The sequence below is a fragment of the Panthera pardus genome, unplaced genomic scaffold, assembly GCF_024362965.1.
Source record: "Panthera pardus isolate Hobbes unplaced genomic scaffold, ASM2436296v1 HiC_scaffold_3, whole genome shotgun sequence".
Classification (NCBI taxonomy): domain Eukaryota; kingdom Metazoa; phylum Chordata; class Mammalia; order Carnivora; family Felidae; genus Panthera; species Panthera pardus.
The window spans coordinates 50347028-50368953 of NW_026526876.1; the positions used below are offsets into that span (position 1 = coordinate 50347028).

Consider the following 21926-nt stretch of genomic DNA (forward strand, 5'->3'; position numbering starts at 1 on the left):
TGGTGACAAGCCATATCTAAAAGCATAATCATGTGGCCAACAGACTCATGAAAAGATGCTCAACATTACTCATCATCAGGGAAATGCAAATCAAAACTACAATGAGATATCACCTCACACCTGTCAGAATGGCTAAAATCAAAACCATAAGAAACAACAGGTGTTGGCAACGATATAGAGAAAAAGGAAACGCAAATTGGTGCAGCCATTGTGGGAAACTGTATGGAGGTCCCTCAAAAAATTAAAAATAGAACTACCATATGATCCAGGAATTGCACTACTGAGTATTTACCCCCCAAATACAAAAACATTAATTCAAAGGGATACATACAACTCTATATTTATTGCAGCATTATTTATAATAGCAAAAGTATGGAAGCAGCCCAAGTGTTCATTGATAGATAAATGGACAAAGGAACTGTGAGATAACTATCTATCTGTCTGTCTATCTATCTATCATCTATTTAGATATATAGATACATATTTGTCATTATATATATATGGGAATATTAGTCATAAAAAGAATGAAATCTTGCCATTTACAACAACTTGGATGGAACTAGAGAGAGATGATATATAATGCTGAGCAAAATAAGTCAGATAAAGACAAATACTATATGATCTCACTCATATGTGGAACTTAAAAAGCAAACAAACAAAGGGGGGGAAAAGAGACAAGCCGAAAAACAGACTCTTCTTTAAATTAAAAAAAATTTTTTTTAAAATTTTTGGGTATATATATTTAAAATTTTTTTAATTAAAAATTTTTAACATTTATTTTTGAGAGACAGAGCATGAGCAGGGGAGGGGCAGAAAGAGAGGGAGACACAGAATCTGAAGCAGGCTCCAGGCTCTGAGCTGTCATCACAGAGCAGGAGGCAGGACTCTTGAACCCATGAACCATGTTGGACACTTAACAGACTGAGCCACCCAGGCGCCCCTTATTTTATTTTAGTTAAAAAAAATTTTTAAGGTAATCTCTACACCGAGTGTGGGGTGTGAACTCAAGACCCCAAGATCAAGATTTGCCAGCCAGACACCCCCAACAGACTCTTACTATGGAGAACAAACTGATGGTTACCACAGGGAAGGTGCGTGTGTGGGGGGGGTGGCAAATAGGGGATGGGGATTAAAGATTAGACTAGTCATGATGAAAAAATAAATAAAAAAAAAGCATGATTATGAAGGTGGTCACTTAGATTGTGTGAATAGGGGTGAGAAGGGGACCCAGGACTGACCCTTAGAGTACCCCAACATTTAGAGATCAGGTAGATTAGAGAAGACTACACCTATAACACAGAAGTTTGAGAAGAAGTAACCAGGGAGGTAGGAAGACAAGGAATGTGGTGTCACCAAAGACAGAAGAAAATTTCAGGAAGAAGGCAAGGTAGGCTGTTTTAAAGGCTGTTGAGAGACTGAGGACCAATGAGAAAGGTTACTACATTTGGCAACATGGAGGTCACTAGTGACCCTGATAATATCAGTTTCAGTGGCATGATGGATGCAAATGATTGAATTGACAAAGGTGGACTGTGTTGAAGCAAACTCTTTGCAATAGGTTAGACTGGGAAGGAAAACAGAGAAGTTGGGTGTTAACTAGAAGCAGATGTGGGCTCAAAGGACGTTTCGCTTTTTGTTTTTGATGTTTTTAAAGATAGATGCTAAGGGATGCTTGTAAATCGTAAGGAATGATCCAGTGAAAAGATAGAAATTGTTGATGCAACAGAGAATGGAGGCAAACTAATGGGAAGGGAATGGGATGAAATTTTGTCAGGGAGCATTGGAGAGTTGAGGATGGAAGAAATGATATGAAAATAGTGTCCTCTAAGAGTGAGAAAATGAACTTAGTAGGAAAATGTGTAACATTGCTGAGCAGTGAATGCCCATAGGAGTTGGAGATAGTGACTTAAAAAAGAAACCAATCAGCATGATTCAGTTGCTTAGATAAGGGTATGAACACGTTGTAGTGTTGAATTTAGCCAGGGTTAAAATTTTTCAGGTAAATATGATAGAGGGTTGTCACAGAATTCTTTGTGACCCAATCTCCGCCCCCCCCCCCCCCCCCCCCCCGCAAAAGCCCCCTGGAATTGGTGGTTCAACAGAGGGTTAGCCTCCTGAGACCTAGGGATGGTTCTCCTTGTTAAGAATAACACTCTGGGTTGGGGCACCTAGGTAGCTCAGTCAGTTGAGTGTCCGACTCTTGATTTCAGCTCAGGTCATGATCTCATGGTTCTTGAGTCCAAGCCCTGCATCAGGCTCTGTGCTGATAGTGTGGAGCCTGCTTGAGACTCTCTCTTTCTTTCTCTGCCCTCCCCATCTCAAAAATAAATAAACATTTTTTAAAAAAGAATACTCTAGATTATATTAATCCATTATGCCTCCATTCTTTCAGAGGAACAAATTGTATTGAGTGTTGAATATATATGCTCTATACTTTAACTCTCGTAAGCATGTAGTTGGAGTTAAAGAAGTCTGAGTTTAAATCCCTCCCAGCCTGTCCATGTAGGCTGTGACCTATTCAGATGAACCTGATTGGACTAATTTCCTCATCAGGACCAATTTCCTCATTTGTGAAATGATGATCGTGACACTTCAGGATTGTTCTGAGAATTGAGCTTGGCTCATAGGCCAATCATGGGTTTGGGCTATCAGAAAGGCTTACAGGTGAATCCAGTTGTATCTACTAATGGTGACAACCTTAGACAAGTTATTTCACCAGTCTGCTTCAATTTCCTCATTGGTAAAATAGGGATTATAGGATTATAATATTTACCTTGAAGGCTAGGAACAATAGAATTGTTCACCACACAGGGCTCAAAATGGTTTAAGTGGCTCAAGATACTATATATATATACATCTTCTAACATATAGAGATTATAGTTATTGTTTAAAGTTATTGGAACAAAATCTCATGTATAGTAAGTGCTTAATACGTAATAGTTCTTTTCCATCTTTCAGCCCTTCTCCTAGTTGAGTAGTTCTTGACCCTCACTGCACATTAGAATCTTCTGAGCAACTTAAAAAACAAAACAAAAGAAAACTGGGTCCCATTCCCAGAAATTCTGTCTTGATTGTGTTAGGAACGACCTTCATTTGTTGCCTAACACCAAAGTCAGCAAGTTGCCTTGGATCAGAGTAGCTGGCCTGTAATTTCTGAAAGCTTCTCAAGTGATTTTAATTACAGTCAGGGTTAAGTATCACTGCTGGGGTGTGGGGAGATGGGCAAAATGGGTGAAGGGGGGGTGGGAGACACAGGCTTCCAGTTGTGGAATGAATAAGTCATGGGAATAAAAGGTGCAGCATAGGGAATATAGTCAATGATATTGTAACGGTGTTGTGTGGTGATACAGTTGTGGTAAGCATGGCATAACATATAAACTTGTTCAGTCGCCATGTTGTGCACCTGTAACTAATGTAACATTGTGTGTCAACTATATTCAAAAAACTTTTTTAAATCATGAGTTGTGACGAATTTGAGGAATTAGATGACACATTCATAATTTAATCAACTAGATGACGTCTGGCCTCATTATGTCTTAAAATATCAGTTCCATTTCTTTCCTCTTTATAGCCTCACACTATATTTTGAACATTTAAAGTAATCAGTGTGTATATGCTAAGTTAATGAACATGGAGAAATAGGAACTCTCATACACTGTGTTAAAATATATGTATGTGCATTAAATATATTTGTGTTAAAAAGGTAAAACTGATTCAGCCTCTGTGGAAAAAAATTTGTTGGTTCCTCCAAGCATTAAACATAGAATTACCATATGACCCAGAAACTCTACTCTTAGGTATATACCTGAAATAATTGAAAACAGGCACTCAAACAAGAACTAAAATACATACATGTACATGCATGTTCATAATAGCACTGTTCAAAAAATTAATGAATAAATTTAGTTTTTTAAAGTTTATTTATTTATTTTGAGAGAGAGAGAGAGCAGCAGCAGGGGAAGGGCAGAGAGAGAGGATCCCGAGCTGGCTCTGCATTGTCAGCACAGAGCCTGATGAGGGGCTTGAACTTTGAAACCTCAAGATCATGACCTGAGCTGAAACTAAGAGTTGGACACTTAACTGACTGAGCCACCCAGGTGCCCGTGAATAAATTTATTTTTAATGTTTGAAAAAAAAAAAATCACTGCTAGAATTATCTTTTGGAAGCCCAAATGGGACCATGTTGTTTCTCTGCTTAAAAACCTCTCGTAATTTGCCATTGTCTACTGAATGTAGTCTGAGTTCCTGTAACTTGTATGCCAGGCCCTGAGCAATAATTCTCAACACTCTTAAGAAATATGACATCCTCGGGGCGCCTGGGTGGCTCAGTCGGTTAAGCGGCCGACTTCGGCCCAGGTCATGATCTCGCGGTCCGTGAGTTCTAGCCCTGCGTCGGGCTCTGTGCTGACAGCTCAGAGCCTGGAGCCTGTTTCAGATTCTGTGTCTCCCTCTCTCTGACCCTCCCCCGTTCATGCTTTGTCTCTCTCTGTCTCAAAAATAAATAAACGCTAAAAAAAATTAAAAAAAAAAAAAGAAATATGACATCCTCCCACAAATAACTCCAGCTCGGGTTCAACAGCCCCCCCCCCCCCAGCCCTTTACTTACCAACTGTGTGACCTTAAGCAAGTTAACTCCTCTAAGCTTTAATTTTATCATCTCATTTTGGCTTTGCTTCTTCTAACTCTGAACCTTGGTTACATATTTTTCTTTCTTTTTGGTATGTCCTCTCTTCTTTTCCTCCCTGGAAAACTCCTATATTTTTCAAAACTCAGCTTTATATCTCCTCTCCTTTGTGAAGCTTACCCTGAATATCCTCTCCTTGACATAATCTGTCTTCTTTCTATGAGTTCTCATGCCACTTCGTAAATACCTCTATTTTAGCTCTTTTCCTATTGCACTGTAATTGTTTCCAAATCTGTCCCACACCAGACTTTAAGCTTCTGGGGGGCTGGGCCTGTATCTCACTTATTCTTATATTATGTTTGCCTCTCATGGAGCCTGTTTCATAATAAGTGGTCAATAAATCTTGTTGAATTAATGAGGTGAAATAAAAATAGACAAGGATCTCTGAAACTGCCAACTTTGTGGATTTAGGAAAGGACCTATGTCTTTTGTTTGGTGCTTTGTAATCAATTTGGGCTGAAGGAATGAAAAAGTCAAATGGAAATTGTCAGACTTCTATCAATTCTGATCTTGACAATGTCCAAGTGACTCATTAAGAGACCATTTCCTCTTGGGGAAAAAAAAAAAGAAACAAAGCAATTTAAAACCATCGTCAATAAAAGTGGCAAGGAAATTGAATCATGGTTTTGTAGAACTGGAATTTCTCCAAAAACCAGTATGGTCTGACTGGTAGACACACATGGTTTCTCAAGTGGACAACTGAGAACACAAAGTCTGGTAACACTGCAGTGGGTGCTAGTTGGGATATCTTGCTTTTATGAACAGAGTGATGATTCCATGCCTTCAAATTATGTCTTTGAAAATATTTTTCTTCTCTACTCCCCGCCTATTATTCCCCCAATTTTGTGATTGTTGTTTTCAGGGTGCTCGGCATGCCCTAGGCCCTAGGGATATACAGACAGATTAGACACAGTCCTTGCTCTCAAGTAGCATCAAATCTGCTAAGGATAGAGAGCTTCTTTCAGAGAAAGCAAGAAAATTCTGGGTACAGTTGTGTAAGTTATAGAAGGTAAGGAGGTAGTTGCTCTGTGGTGGCAGTATGGGCTTTGTGGAAGGTTAGGAAAGGTGTATAGGGGAGATAAATTTTGCATATCCTTAAAAAGATGTTGAGAAATTAGACAAGACAGGTAAAGCTATTTTAAGTAAGGGAAACAGTAGCAACAGACGTAAAGAGGTATGAAAAAAGCCTGTTGTGTTTGGGGATCTACTAGTGGTTCAACAAAGCTGGAAATGGATAAAACCAGACTCTCTTTTTTAAAAAGGTTCATTTATTTTTGAGAAAGAGAGAGACAGCGAGAACAAGGGAAGGACTGGGAGAGGAAGAAAGAGAGAATTTCAAGCAGGCTCTGCACTGTCAGCACAGAGCCTGATGGAGGCTCGAACTCATGAACGGTGAGATCATGACCTGAGCTGAGATCAAGAGTTGGACATTTAACCAACAGAGTCACCCAGGAGCCCCAAACCAGACTCTTAAATGCAGAGAACAAACTGGTGGCTGCCAGAGGGGAGGTGGTGGGGCTGGATAAAACAGGCGAAGGGGATGAAGAGTACACTTACCATGATAAGTCCTGAGTAACATATAAAGTTGTTGAGTCATTATACCGTATACCTGAAACTAATATAACACTATCTGTTAATTATACTTGAATTAAAAAAAATAGAAGCTTAGTGCCGAGATCTAGTGGTTTGCCAAACAGAAGAAAGAGATCAGCCTCCAACTTTTTAATATTCCTCACTCCATGAACCTCAGTATAGGGCTATCCTACAGTGTTTTCATTCTGCATGTGCACAGAAATGTCACAGCTGGGACCCAAATGGAACAAACAGCAAATCTGTTTGCCATTGATATAAAAAATATTAAATGCCCTATTTCTGGATGGAAAGACATATGACATAAGTTACTTATTGACATGAGGTTACAAATTCTAATAATGAAGGAGATAATGTAAAGAAATAATTTGCATGCATTTGTGTTAATTTAAAAACAAGGTAGAAGCAGATCATGCAGCAAGAGTTGGATCTGGATGGTGGGTAAGGACTAGGCTCCTCATCCCTTATGGGATACCAAGGAGTTTTGACTTGATCTTGAAGGCACTGAGCCATTAAAGGATGTTAAGCAAGTGGTATAAGCAGTTTTTCATTTTACAAGATCACTCTAGCAGCAGCATGGAAGGGAGGCAAGTCTGAAGTTATAGAGACCTAAAGAATATTGCGGTAGTAGTCTAGGGAGGAGAAAAGGTGGTAGCAAGAGGGAGGAGGATAAAGAAGCAGAATTAAGGGACAATAAGGTGACATTGAGAGACTCTCTTAGTGATTCGATGTAGGAAGATGGGGAAAGGGAGAAACCTAAGACAACTCCCACGTCTCAAACTTAGGTGACTGGGTGAGGGTGGCTCTGTTCGTGGAGATGCAGAATATTGGAGGGCTAGGTTTGTGTGAGGATAATATAGTCACTTTAATGTTGTGTGGGCTGAGTTTGAGATTTCTGTGGGGTACCTGAGTGGAGTTTCTAATGGGACATTTGGAAATAGGAATTATTTCTTTGCAAAGGGAGCTAGAGACTTCAGGATCACAGCTTCAGGGGCTTAATTAAAATAGAAGTTGAGGAGAGGGTGATTGGCCAAAGATAACAAATCAGCAGCCATTCACACTTGGATAAAAATCTCAGTTTCCTTGGAGCTAAGTATTCAATTTCAAATTCTCAAGAGTCACCAGTACTATGGTAGTTTAGAAATCCAAATCAAGTACCTTAAGAAATCCAAATTTTTATACTTTTTGTACATTGTTTTCTTCCCATAAAGAGTCAATGGAGTGAACTTTTTAGGCTTTAATGTAAGTATAATGCAATATAAATGTAACTACTCAAATATTCCTGTCATCAGGACAGAATTCAAGTAAATATCATCAGGACCAAAGCTGACCTCATGGTGGCACTCCAGTCTTGTCGGAATAAAGGGCTCTGGAATCATGTTACTAACCTCCAAGAGGACAGTCCGCATTGAAGTAAAGAGTTGGCATAAACTCTAGATCCATAGACCCCACAGTGGAACTTCCTGGGGAGAAATTGCAGGGGAGGGTATGCTTTTCTGGTTTTAAATCAGCTCTGGCCTGAGGCTGGATCAACAGTATAGGTATTTAATATAGCAGAATGTCTCCATCCGAAACAGAAATTCCATCAGGGCTGAAAACTAACCAAAATAATATTCTCATTATTAGTTATCCATAGCTACCATTTATTGGTGCCTATTGAATGCTGCACACAGTTCTGGGTACTTTTCATATTAGAAGGGCTCATTGAACCCTCACAACAACCCTATGGGATTGGTAATTATTCTTGTTTTTCTGAAGAAGTCACTGAGGCTCAAAGACATTAAGTAGCTGGCAGTATATAGCCACACTATATTTTGAACCCAGGTTGTGTGATTCCCAAACTTGTGACTCCAGCCTTAAGCAAGGCTGCATTGCCTCATCTTACTGATGCCAAGATGAAAGCAGTAACAGATGAAACGTAGTTTTCTTTGGGTATAGATGTTTGGCATGAGGTAATTTCAATAATACCATATTTAAAGAGATCTAGTGAGGACGCCTATTGTGAATTTGAGGTCTCTTCATGAAATTCTTCCCTGCCTGTGAGAAACACATGAGGATATTTAGAATCACATGTATGTCCCACAAGGTACTTATTAATTACAAAGAGAAAAATAGTAAATTTACAGTGGAGAACCCTTGCAGACACTATATTAACAAAATCATCAAAGTACAAATGATAAAGCAAATGTGGTAAAATAACAATATTTGGGCCATAGGGAAATTCTTTTCCTTTTATAGTGGAAAAAACAAAAAGGACAAGGGAGGATCTGTTGACGTCAGTTAGCAACGGAGTGGAGGACTAATTTCTATCTTTGATCTTCATCTGTGAAAGCTCAAATCCCACAAAGGTTTCCAAATGAAACATTCACCTTTCTAAAGGGTAGAGAATTACTGGGGAATCCCAGAATTTATATAAAGGAAGACTCCCAAAAGAAAGACATAAATAATAAAACTCAAGAATAATGTTATTATACTGACCACAGACTACAGAGGTGGGAGTTTGTTGTTCTTGCTTCTACAATGCTTAATCAAGAGTGTCAAATCATATTTATAAAGCATTTTTAAAATGCCTCACAGACTTCAAAGCCATAAAGCTTCTCTGCATCTCTAGGGATTAATGTCTATATTTTGTATATTCTCAGCCTAAGATAATTACCAGTCTGCCTATTTTTAAAAGAATTGTTCTTTCAGTGAGAAGGAAATGATGTCTGGAGAGCTTTTTGTTCAAAATGTCGGTGTTTGCATGATTTACAGTATAATTAACCAGCCTTGTAGCACCAGAAAACTGGCTCCCTTAACTATTCATCATTTTCCAGTGACTTCAGATCATCAACTCTACTGGGAGGAAATACCTCCTCCTTAGAGATGTAAAAATATGATGTCCCTGATCATCCCCATAGATAGAATGTGATCTAGCCTTATATACCTATTGTTTTTCAGATCTAAGGGATTTTTCCTTCATTATTTTTGACATTACTACTGTTGGTGCTAAAATCTAATTAAATACACATGTACAAAATCTAATCTACTTAAGAAGGATTTCGTTATTCAATTGCTTATAATCACCAGAACACATTTGTTAAGATATAATTGTGCTGCTTAAAAGACATACAAAGTCTAGTAGCCCAGAATCTAAAACAAAAATACCTATATGGATAAATACGTAGTGAACATTATCACAAAAATTACTTTAAAGCTCTATATTATAACCTTACCAGGTATCTTAAAAACTTCAAATATGTTTACTTTTGGTCTAGTTATCCTACTTCTGAGAATTCACCCTAAATATATACCTCCAACAATATGGAAATACATATGCTCTAGGTCAATTATTGCTGCATTGTTTGTATTTACAAAATATTGAAGACCATCTAAATGCCCGTTTAGAAAAGAATGGTTGGATAACTTATGATATAAGCACAAAATAGAGCATTCTACATCTGTTAGAAAGAATGTGGTAGATGTCTGCATACAGATGTGAAATGATTTCTAGTATATATTGTTTAATGAAAAAAGCAAAAAACAAAAGAGAATGCTACCTTTGTGTTAAGAAAAAAAGGAAAGTGAGAAAATAGGCCTGTGCCTGCTTTTTGGTCAAAAAGGAAAACAGGAAAGATACACCAGAGACTAATGAGATTGTTTATTTACCAGAGGTGGGTGGGAATGTGATTGAAAGGGTGAGGAGGGTGGACACTAAGCAGAAGATGGAAAATGACATTTCTTTTGAAGATTCCTTTTTGTATGGTTCTTTTAGAGCCATGTTCATGATTCGTATATTGAGGAAAAAAAAAGAAACACACACACACACACACATGCAAATAAGGGAAACCCTAACAACGGAATACAAACAAATCAAACTACATTTCAAATGAATAATAAAGTCACACTGAAATGTAGGTGTGAGGGTTGGGAGGGGAACTAATTCAAGCCAAATAACCTAAGAATACAATTTTTAAAAAACTGTATATTCTCAGACTAAAGAAAAAATGAACTATAAATGAATATTAAACTTTGTGGGTTTGGGGGCGCCTGGGTGGCTCAGTCGGTTAAGTGGCCGACTTCGGCTCAGGTCATGATCTCGCGGTCTGGGAGTTCGAGCCCCGCGTCGGGCTCTGTGCTGACAGCTCAGAGCCTGGAGCCTGTTTCAGATTCTGTGTCTCCCTCTCTCTGACCCTCCCCCGTTCATGCTCTGTCTCTCTCTGTCTCAAAAATAAATAAACGTTAAAAAAAAAATAAAAAAAAAATAAACTTTGTGGGTTTGTTTTTACAATGGTTAGTTTTTTTGTCTTTGTTTTTGTTTGTTTTTGGTAGCAATTCTAGAACTTCTTGCCGTGTATTCTGGGATTGGGTAAATGAGTAAAAATATTATGAACAATGGAATTCAATTTTCTCACTGAGAGAAAAGAGAGTTACAAATAGGGAAAGAGAGAAGAGTAGAATATATCTTATAATAATGGATTAGAATTGGACAAGACAGTACAAACTCATGGTGTTTAACATAGATAGATATGGATATGTGTGGATAGATATGGATATAATTTCCTAGCTCTGTCCACTGAAAAATCTCAGAAGGAATAACGCCCCAGGAGTAATAAGCACACTGGGCACCCAGAATGTGGTTTCTAAATCCTGTTTGCTACTGAAAGGAGCCAGAGCTCCTTGGAGAATTGGCTGGTTCTAGAGCTTGAGCTGGGAAGGAATATGATGAACCTCATATTATGCATCATTTTAAGCTACTAAGTTAGGAAGCGCTCAAAGAATGGTGGGACATGTCCAAATGATAAAGAGCCATACTGAAAAGTCTTCAACCAGCCAAATCTGGGACAATTAAGCATAAAAATAAAAAATAATAGTAATATAGTACCACTTATGGACTAAAATAAGAATATAAAAACATATAAGTAAATAAGAGAGTAAATAACAAATGTGGGAGAAGGGAAAGTGAGTCCTTACAGTAGAATGGTAGCTAATAAATGTAGAAGGAATGATGGGATTAGAAAATCACTATTTGGCAACCATGATAGTAATAGTTGAATTGGTAGAGGATGGTTAAGCTAGTGGGTGACATTTGGATGAGAAACAGGATATTTACATAGTTACAAAGTATGTTGTCACAAAATATTAACTAACTACAAAGGGAAAAGTAGTAAATTTATAGTGGTAAAATATGAATTTTGGGAAATCTTGGTGAAGATTACAGGGATTTTTTTACTATTTTTACAACTCTTCTGTAAGGTTCAGATTATATAAAAATTAAAAATAAATGGTAATTAAAGCAGCTCCAAGGAGTTTGCTAAGCTACGGCAAGACAAAAGCTGTAATCAATGCATAGCAAGTTGATTCTGCCTGCCTCCTTAGCCATCAATTTGGAGAGGGGAGTGGTGGGAGGTCAAAATCTTATTAGATGTTTCCTTGGACAAAATTTTAAGAAACTATTTTGGTCATTTTTTATTTTAGATTTTATTTTTTGTAAGTAGCCTCTACCGACATCCAAGGTGGGGCTCAAACTTACAACCCTAAGATCAAGAGTTGCATGCTCTAATGACTGAGCCAGCCAGGTGCCCTAAAAATATTTTGTTTTGAAAAGCTGTAAACCTGTTGGAAAAGAGTTTTTGATAGCATTTTTAAAAACTCCCTGTTATCACCAGAGACAAATTCTGTTTCTAGTCATTAAAAAAAGCAATTGGATGAAGATTTCAGTCCCAGGAGACCCAAAAATCAAAGAAATCAAGAGTAAAGAAATGGAGTAATTTCTCTTTTCCACCCAGATAGTAAATTTAAATAGAAATTTATGATTATTATGGCAGTTATAAAGTCTTAATGTGACTGATGCATTGGCATACCCCCCAAACTGTTTTTTCTTTCCTTTTACACAGAAATAAGTAAAAAGATCATTGAAAAGAACTGTCCTGGGGAGAGGGGAACCCGAGGGCCTGAGGACCCAACTGCACATCCAAGTGGTTTGAACTCTGAGCCTCTTGTAGTCCTGATGAACAATTTCACTTTCCTCAAGTTTGTAACAGTTGGAACTTCAACAGCTGTGGGTTTATGCACTTTGGGACCAGTCAACACGGTGCAGAGTTCAAAGTGCTAAGAGACAAGAGATCAAAATGGCTTCCAGAGGAAAGACAGAGACAAGTAAATTAAAGCAGCATTTAGAGAACTAAATTGGAAGAAGAAATTTGAACAGACTAATGCAGCAATTACAGGCTCTGGAGGAATGCAGAGAGGAATGTGATAGAGATGAATATGAAGAAACCAAAGAGGAAACTCTGGAAAACTAAGTGAATTTAATGATTCAATGGAGAAAATTAAAAAGTCTGAAAATATGACTTTGATAGATGAGCTAAGTGGAAAGCAACTGCTAAGTGGAAAGCACCTGGAAGGCAGCTATCAGCCAGGCCTTTAAAACTCTGGAGGTTTTCAGGGGTGTCTGGGTGGCTCAGTTGGTTAAGCCTAGGACTTTGGCTCAGGTCACGGTCTCAAAGTTCTCAAGTTCGAGCCCTGCATCAGGCTCTCTGCTGTCAGTGCAAAGCCCACTTCAGATCCTCTGTCCCCCCCTCTCTCTGCCCTTCTCCTGCTTGCTCACACTCTCTCTTTCAAAAATAAATAAACATTAAAAAAAACAAAACAAAACCTTGGAGGTCATCAGATTATTTGCAAAGAAACAACCAGGACAGGGGCACCTGGGTGACTTAGTCAGTTAAGCGTCTGACTTCAGCTCAGGTCATAATCTTGCAGTTCATGGGTTTGAGACTTGCATCGGGCTCTGTGCTGATGCCTCAGAGCCTGGAGCCTGCTTCAGATTCTGTGTCTCCCTCTCTCTCTCCTCTGTCTCCCTCTCTCTCAAAAATTAAATAAACACTAAAAGAGAAAGAAAGAAAAAAGAAAGAAAGAAAGAAAGAAAGAAAGAAAGAAAGAAAGAAAGAAAGAACAAAAAAGAACGAACGAACCAGGGCACCTTCAGACAAGGTGAGCAGGGATGGATGGAGATCTCATGGCAGGAAAGTTGGAAAGAGGCCTGTACACTCAAGACAAAGTGGAGATACTAGCTGCTCTCAGGAAACTTAGGGAGAAGCTGACTGCAGATGATGAGGCTTCTTGTCAGCACATGCAGGTGCTACACTCAGCCAGTTTGAGAAAGTCTCTACAGACCTTGGCTTTGGAGACAAAGTTCTTGCACTGGCAAGCTCTGAGTTTGAAAAAACGAAAACATGACATGGTGTGGAACCTTGGGACATTGATCACATTCTTATTATTCTAGGGATTTTGAATCATTGCAAAGAAATCACGAGATTCTTGAATGCATTGATAACCTAAGAAAAGGTGACAGAAAAACATACTTGTGGCTCCTGGTTATACCCTTCATCATTGTGCTTTGTGTAGGGCTGCCTACCTGAGTGATCCTAGACTTTTGGAGATGAGGGACCCATTAGACCTTATTCATTATGTCTTGTGTGTTTGAGAGAGAGTACAGAAAAAAGTTTCTCTGTTTTTATTAAGCCTTTGTGTTTTTTTTTAATGTTTATTTTTACTTTTGAGAGAGAGAGAGAGAGAGAGAGAGAGCAAGTGGGGGAGGGGCAAAAAGAGAGGGAGACACAGAATCTGAAGCAGGTTCCAGGCTCTGAGCTGTCAGCACAGAGCCCAACATGAGGTTCAAACTCACGAGCCATCAGATTGTGACCTGAGCTGAAGGCAGACACTTAACCAACTAAGCCACCCAGGCACCCACAAGCCTCCTTGTTTTTAAGTGCTGAGAGTAAATGAAAAGATGTGAACTAAAAAGCAAAAAAACAAAAAAACAAAAAAACACAAAAAACAAAAAAAAAACAAAAAAGTGCTGGTAATGAGGTGATAATACTTCTACTATCACAGCTTGCCAGATACTATTCTAAATATTGTTCATATATTAATTTATTTAATCTCACAGCAACCCTGCATAGTAGACCCTATTATTAGACTCAATTTACAATCGACAAAACCAAGGTTCTCAAACTTTCTTGATTAACTGTGGTCTTCAAGTCTCAGTAATTTTTTCATGACAACTCACACCAAAGGAAATACCTAGTAACTCCACTTGTTAAGTTGTTAGATCCAAATATCTTAACACATATTTATGATTTCACAACTGAGTAGCCATTAAAATACATACAAATTGAAAGAGCGAATAGTATTCTTATTTCATTAAAAATTTTTTAATGTTTATTTATTTTGAGAGAGAGAGACAGAACGTGAGCAGGGGAGGGACAGAGAGATATGGAGACAGAATCGGAAGCAGGCTCCAGGCTCTGAGCTGTCAGCACAGAGCCCGATGTGGGGCTGGAACTTATAAGCTGTGAGATCATAACCTGAGCCAAAGCCAGATGCTTAACTGACTGAGCCACCCAGGTGCCCCTATTTCATTTTTAAATAGTCAAATTACTTGCTAATGGGAGATGTGAGGCTGTTGGGTGCTGCACAACTTCTCCAACCTTGAGCTCATATTAGACACCACCACACTCATTTCCTGCTCCATACTGATGGTATTCATGCAGTGCTTGCTTTTCATCACAGCAAGTGCAGAAAACTCATCTTTGCAAAGATATGACATCATTAAAAGAGTAAGTTTAATGTTGAAACCATAATCTACCTCATACTAGAAGTTCACATAATTTCTAACAGATGTTGAGTATCACTATGTTGCCCTTAAAAAATTTAAATATTATATGTTTCTAATAAAGACCATATATGAAAGCCCCACAGTGAATATCACACTCAATGGGGAAAAACTGAGAGCTTTCCCCCTAAGGTCAGAAACAAAACAAGGATGTCCACGCTCATCACTTTTATTCAACATAGTACTGGAAGTCCTAGCCACAACAGGCAGACAACAAAAAGAAATTAAATTCGTCTGAACTGGTAAGGAAGAAGTAAAACTTTCACTATTTGCAGATGACATGATACAATATATAGAAAACCTGTGAGATTCCACCAAGAAGCTACTAGAACTGACAAATGAATTCAGTAAAGTCACAGGATATAAACTCAATGTACAGAAATCTGTTGCATTTCTACACACTAATAATGAAGCAGTAGAAAGAGAAATTAATAAAACAATCCCATTTACAATTGCATCCAAACTAATAAGATACCTAAGAATAAACCTAACCAAAGAGGTAAAAGACCTGTATATGGAAAACTATAAACATTGATGAAAAAAATTGAAGTTGACACAAAGAAATGGAAAGATATTCCATGCTCATGGACTGGAAGAATAAATACTGTTAAAATGTCTATACTACCTAAAGCAAACTACAGATTTAATGTAATCCCTATCAAAATACAAACAGAATTTTTCACAGAACTAGAGCAAACAATCCTAAAATTTGTATGGAACCACAAAAGGCCCTAAATAGCCAAAGCAATTTTGAAAAAGAAAAGCTAAACTGGAGGTATCACAGTTCCAGATTTCAAGTTATATTACAAAGCTGTAATAATCAAAACAGTATGGTGCCAGCACAAAAATAGACACACTGATCAATGGAACAGAATAGAAAACCCAGAAATAAACCTACAATTATATGACCAAGCAGGAAAGAATATCCAATGGGAAAAAGCCTCTTCAACAAAAGGTATTGAGAAAACTGATCAGCTACATGTGGAAGAATGAAACTAGACCACTTTCTTACACCATCCACAAAAGTAAACTCAAAATGGATTAAGGACCTAAATGTAAGACCTGAAACCATAAAAATCCTAAAAGAGAGCATGGGCAGTTATGTCTCTGATATCAGCCATAGCAACATTTTTCTAGACATGTCTCCTGAGGCAAGGGAAATAAAGGCAAAGATAAACTATTGGGACTATATCAAAATAAAAAGTTTCTCCACTCAAAAGAAACAATAAAACTAAAGGCAACCTATGGAATGGGAGAAGATATTGCAAATGACATATCTGATAAAAGATTAGTATCTAAAATATATAAAGAACTTATACAACTCAACACCCGAAAAACAAATAATCCAATTACAAAATGAGCAGAAGATACGAACAGACATTTCTTCAAAGACTTCCAGATGCCCAATAGACACATGAAAAGATGCTTAACATCACTCATCGTCAGAGAAATGCAAATTGAAACAACAGCAAGATATCACCTCACACTTGTTGGAATGGCTAAAATCAAAAACACAAGAAACAAGTTTTGGAGAGGATGTGGAGAAAAAGGAACCCTCGTGCACTGCTGATGGGAATATAAACTGGTGCGGACACTGTGGAAAACAGTATGGAGTTTCCTCAAAAAGTTAAAATTAGAATTTCCCTACGATCCAGTAATCACACTACTGGATATTTACCCCCAAAACACAAAAACATTAATTCAAAGGGATACATACATCTCTATGTTTATAGCAGCATTATTTACAGTAGGCAAAGTAAGGAAGCAGTCCAAGAGTCCATTGATAGATGAATGGATAAAGAAGACGTGGCATATATATGATTATAGTGAAATAAGTCAGAGAAAGACAAATAACATATGATTTCACCCACTTGTGGAATTTAAGAAACAAAACAAATGAGCAAAGGGGAAAAAAAAAGAGAGAGAGAGAGACAAACCAAGAAACTTAACTATAGAGAACAAACTGATAGTTTCAGAGGGGAGGTGAGTAGGGGGATGGGTGAAAGAGGTGATGGGATTAAGGAGTACTCTTGTGATGAGCACTGGGTGATGTATGAATTATTGAATAGCTTTTTGTACACCTGAAACAAATGTAACACTATATGTTAGGCATATTGGAATAAACAAAAAAACAAATTAAATGTTCTGTGCTTCCCCATAGGCTTATTGCTATGCACCCTGTGGTATCTTGGGCTACAGTTTAAGAACTGTGGATCTAACACAGAATTATTTTCAGTTTGAGGGACAGAACTCTTGGGCAAAAATACAACTCAGATTGTCATATGTGATATTACTTAATTTGTGTGAATGTTAACAAATTTTATAAAACATTAGTATTTTAAAAATCTTGCTCTCCATGTATTATTTATTTATTTATTTATTTATTTATTTATTTAATTTTCCATGTATCTTTTTTGTTTTACTTTTTAAAAAAATTTAAAAAAATTTTTATGTTTATTTATTTTTGAGAGAGAGAGAGAGAGAGAGAGAGACAGAGCACGAGTGGAGAAGGGGCCAAGAGAGAGGGAGACACAGAATCCAAAGCAGGCTCCAGGCTCTGAGCTGTCAGCACAGAGCCTGACGTGGAACTCGAACTCGTGAACTGTGAGATCATGACCTGAGCCAAAGTCTGACACTTAACCGACTGAGCCACCCAGACGCCCCTTAAAAATTCTTTTAATGTTTATTTATTTATTTTTGAGAGGGAGTGGGCAGAGAGAGAGGGAAAGAGAGAATCCCAAGCAGGTTTTATGCTGTCAGTGCAGAGCCCAATGCAGGGCTCAATCCCACAAACTGTGAAATCATGACCTGAGCAGAAGCCAAGAGTTGGACACTCAAATGACTGAGCCACCCAGGTGCCCTTCCATGTATCTTTTAAATGCATGTCTCTTACTTTGTTTTGTCTAATTGCTTTGGGATAAACTCCTATTTTGCAAATGACAAAGCAGAAACAGAATCATCTGGAATGAACAATGAAATGTTACATCTTAAGGTCAAGGTAAATCACTGCATTTAAGGAATGGGAAGCAAAGACATTCCTGAAATGATAAACATTTGAAGCTGATATATATACTTAAAAAATACTTTATACTACCAAGTGCATAGAGTGAACTCTAGGAACTTTGCAAGTTTAACTGAATGAACTTCTCTTTTAAGCAACCTTATTACTTGAAAATCTGGATGGTTTAAACCAGTATACAAGGGGCTTATTTGTTTTACAAATGATATTATTTGAGAGTCCTTGGTGCATTTAAAGTAGGATGTGGTTCCCTGAAATTAAGATGTATGCCTAACTTTTTGGACACATTATTATAGAAAATATCTCATTGTTTACATTGCATTTTGTGTTTTGTCTTTGAGAAGGGTAGGAAGTGAAACATCCATCTCCTAATTGTGTACAAAGGGAAAATGAGGCACAGAGAATAGTGAGTTTAGCATCATGCAATAAGAAATTAGAAGGCATCACCTACTCATCTTGGTTATGAAAAATCATGTGAAAAAAAATCATGTATGGATGTTAGTCTCTAAATATCATAGTTCTTTTCACAATAAGGTGATGATACACAACAGTCAGTCAATAAAATTAAAAATGCCCAGGGGCTCCTGGATGGCTCAGTTCATTAAGGGTCTGGCTCTTGATCTTGGCTCAGGGTATGATCTCATGGTTTGTGAGTCTGAGTCTTACGTTGGGCTCTGTGCTGACAGCACAGAGCCTGCGTGGGATTCTCTCTCTCCCTCCTTCTCTGCTCCTCCCCTGCTTGTGCTCTCTCTCAAAATAAATAAATAAACATTTAAAAATGCTCTTTTTTTTTTTTACAATGATTTTGTACTAAAGTTAGTGTATGTGATTTTTCCTCAAGAATTGAAGTCTCAATTCTGCTGACTGTACTGACATAGCCAAGATAATGCCAGCATACGGTATGCCATGAGTGGTCTGAGTGATAGAGGCTTGATAACAAGCAGAAGGAGATGCTCACTGCTGGTTTACTCCTACAGCCATGCTAAAGGGTTTACTTTGATTAGTGTGACATCAGCACATATTAATAGAATGAAGAACCAAGAAAATTTCACTTCACTTTGCCATCATCATTTTGATGGTTGATTGACCCAACAAAGCTGGGGTTCCCAGAGCACTGAGTAAAACAACTCTGAGGCACCTTTGCAAAGTTATTCTGCAGCCCGGACTGAAATACTGTTTTCATATCTTCCGTGGGGCCTCTGTTATTTTAATTATGGGGAAATTACAGAGCACTGTCCTCCCCAGGCAGTTTGCTGCATGTGGCCCCTTTCTTTTCACTGTTCAGGCTGAGTCCTGGGATTCTTTAAGGTAGAAATAAAAGCATTTCCCTGGGTCCTTGGGAAAAGCAGGGAAATCTGAAATAATCCTGATGGAGAAGTGGTCTTTTTATAGATCTGAATACTAGATCTATTGTTGCTCAGGTGTCCTGAACGATTGTCTTCGGGACTGTGAACCAGAGTTCCCTATCCGAAGTTTCATTTAAATGTCATGATGAATTGGTTGCAAAAAAGAGGACAGGGAGGAATGTGAAAGGGCTTGTATAACAAAGAACCATAAATCATTGCTGGTGCAGCGGGCCCCCCATCATTCAGCCTGTGGGCTTCTTGACAGAGGTGCTGCAGGGAGAGAGAGGAGAGGGAATGGGGTCTTCCAGCTGTGGGACTGCAGCGTCCTCCAAACCAAGAAAGCCACTTAGCCCCAACCAAATCCTTCCTGAGGTAGGAACTTATCATTTAAGGAATGAAAGATAGGGGCAGAGGGACCTCTATCTACTATGGTGCAAGGCACTATGCAAGCTGCCATGGGGGTGGGCAGGGGAAGGGAAAGGGAGAGTAAGACCAAGATAAATAAGATACAGCACCTGCCTTACTATTTATTAGACATTATGGCAAGGACTCTGCCCCCCTCTTCAGCATAAACACTAGTACATAATTAGGGTGTGCCTCACTTGATAAAACAGCGGTATTTCTGAGCCTTACCGGCATTAAAGTGAATTTCCACCCACAAAACCGGCCGCGTTGCTCTCCATTGGGATTCGTTTCCTCCTTCCTCACATTCCTGTAGCCCCCTCTTCGTGTACAGACTCTATCTTCTTGGTCAGCAGGCCTTCTTGAGGCAACTATCCTAGAGCAGAAAAAAGAAAGAGCCTGGGCCTGGTGCCAAACAGGCTCAAAATAGAATCCCAGCTCTGCTACTTATTAGCCGTGTACGATCTGGATTCTCAACCTCTCAAAGCCTCAGTTTCCTCCTCTGTAAAATGGGAATAAGACAGTTCTTGTGTTTAGAACTTTGAGACGATTGGGGCACCTCAGTCGGTTGGGCGACCAACTTCGGCTCAGGTCATGATCTCATGGCCCTGTGGCTTCGAGCCCCGCACCTGGCTCTGTGCTGACAGCTCGGAGCCTGGAGCCTGCTTCGGATTCTGTGTCTCCTCTCTCTGTCCCTCCTCTGCTTGCGCTCTGTCTCTCTCTCAAAAATAAAACATTAAAAAAAAAAAAAAGAACTTTGAGACGATTAAGTGAGATATGGCATGTCAGTATTTAGAAAAATGCCTGGGATATAATAAGCATTCAGGACTGGTTAGTCATTACTATCAGGTGCTTCACAGGTGTGGAAACCAAAGCTCATAAAGCTTAAATAACTCAGGTGCGCTGTAACAGGGAGGTGGTATGGCACTGCTTTTAAGGATGCTGAGGTCATGTATACCTCACTCCCATTCCTTTCCTGCCAATTACTATTTATACAACCCTGAACAAATAATTTCATTTCTCTTAGCCTTCATTTCTTTATTGGACAACAGAGAGGTTGATGGCTAGTAACGTCTGCCTTGCTGCTTATATTATGAGGTTAAATGACATGACGTATGTAAAGTGATCGGCACACGGAATGCACTCAGAAAATTGGAAGCCACTGTTTTTACCAAAAGTCACCCAGTTGACAAGTGGGAGGACGTGGATTTCAATGCAATGGGTCTGACTCCCCCAAACGTAGCCTTTTCTAGTAAACTCACCACTAGCTCCCTTGCTCTCTGAGCTGGAAGGCTAAAGAATTAGCAGATGCAATGAACACTTAGAAGGCTTTTCTCAAGTGCAATGAAATTAGTTTACTTTCCTCTTTTGATAGATGCTTTACCTTATTTCACAAATAGGTACTCACACACCCATAATCTTGAACTAGCCTTTTCTCTCTTAATCAACCATATATATTATATATATATAATATATATATACATACAATATATATATATACACAGAAATTCTATACATATAGTTTTTCCCCCCAACCTCATAGAGGAATAGCCAACATCTCAAAGGAACATACTGCTGACTTCCCAACTCACAGAAATCTTCAAAAACACTTGCCTTTGAAAGAAATCATCACCCTAGAGAAAGCATTACAGGGATTCTCTCACGATGAGGAATAGGATTAAAACTCAAAGCTTGTGGGCTGAAATCCAAGCGGAAAGGAAAAGCAAGAGTGTGCCTTCTTCCTCCCAGCAAGCCCTGCCTTGGCATACTGCCCCTCCCCACTCCCAGGAGGGGAGAGAGCCCAGCCTAGGGTCAAGGAGTGGTGACCAGGTTAGCAACAAGGGCAACAGAGGGAGGAGACAAAAGAACAGCAAGTGGAAGCGGCTGGCTGAATGCGGGAGCATGTTTCTTTGCTGAAAGAGAATGGCCCGACATCGACTCTAACTGGGAGAGAGGAGTGTGGAGGGGGCAGAGGACAGCTAATGGATGGGGTGGCCCAGCAGGGGTCAGAGGTCATGAGGGCAGTCAGTGAACTAATTGGCCACTCTGTGCATATTCACTTTCTGCTTCTAGCCTACAGCTGGGCCTTGAGAGAAAGCCCTGGGGTTGAAGCTGGCTTTATTCATGCCCTGGGATTTGAAGCCAACTGGTGAAAAGCAACTGAAACTAAAAAGTAAGACGAGGACCCTTTTTTCTTTTTCTTTTTCTTTTTTTTTTTCACTCCAGGAA

The 21926-nt window shown here is 38.8% G+C and overlaps 1 pseudogene; it reads left to right on the plus strand.

The window, feature by feature from the left end:
- Positions 1-12299: 12299 nt before the first annotated feature.
- On the plus strand, positions 12300-13518 carry LOC109251816 (protein LZIC-like; annotated as a pseudogene).
- The last annotated feature ends 8408 nt before the right edge of the window (positions 13519-21926 follow it).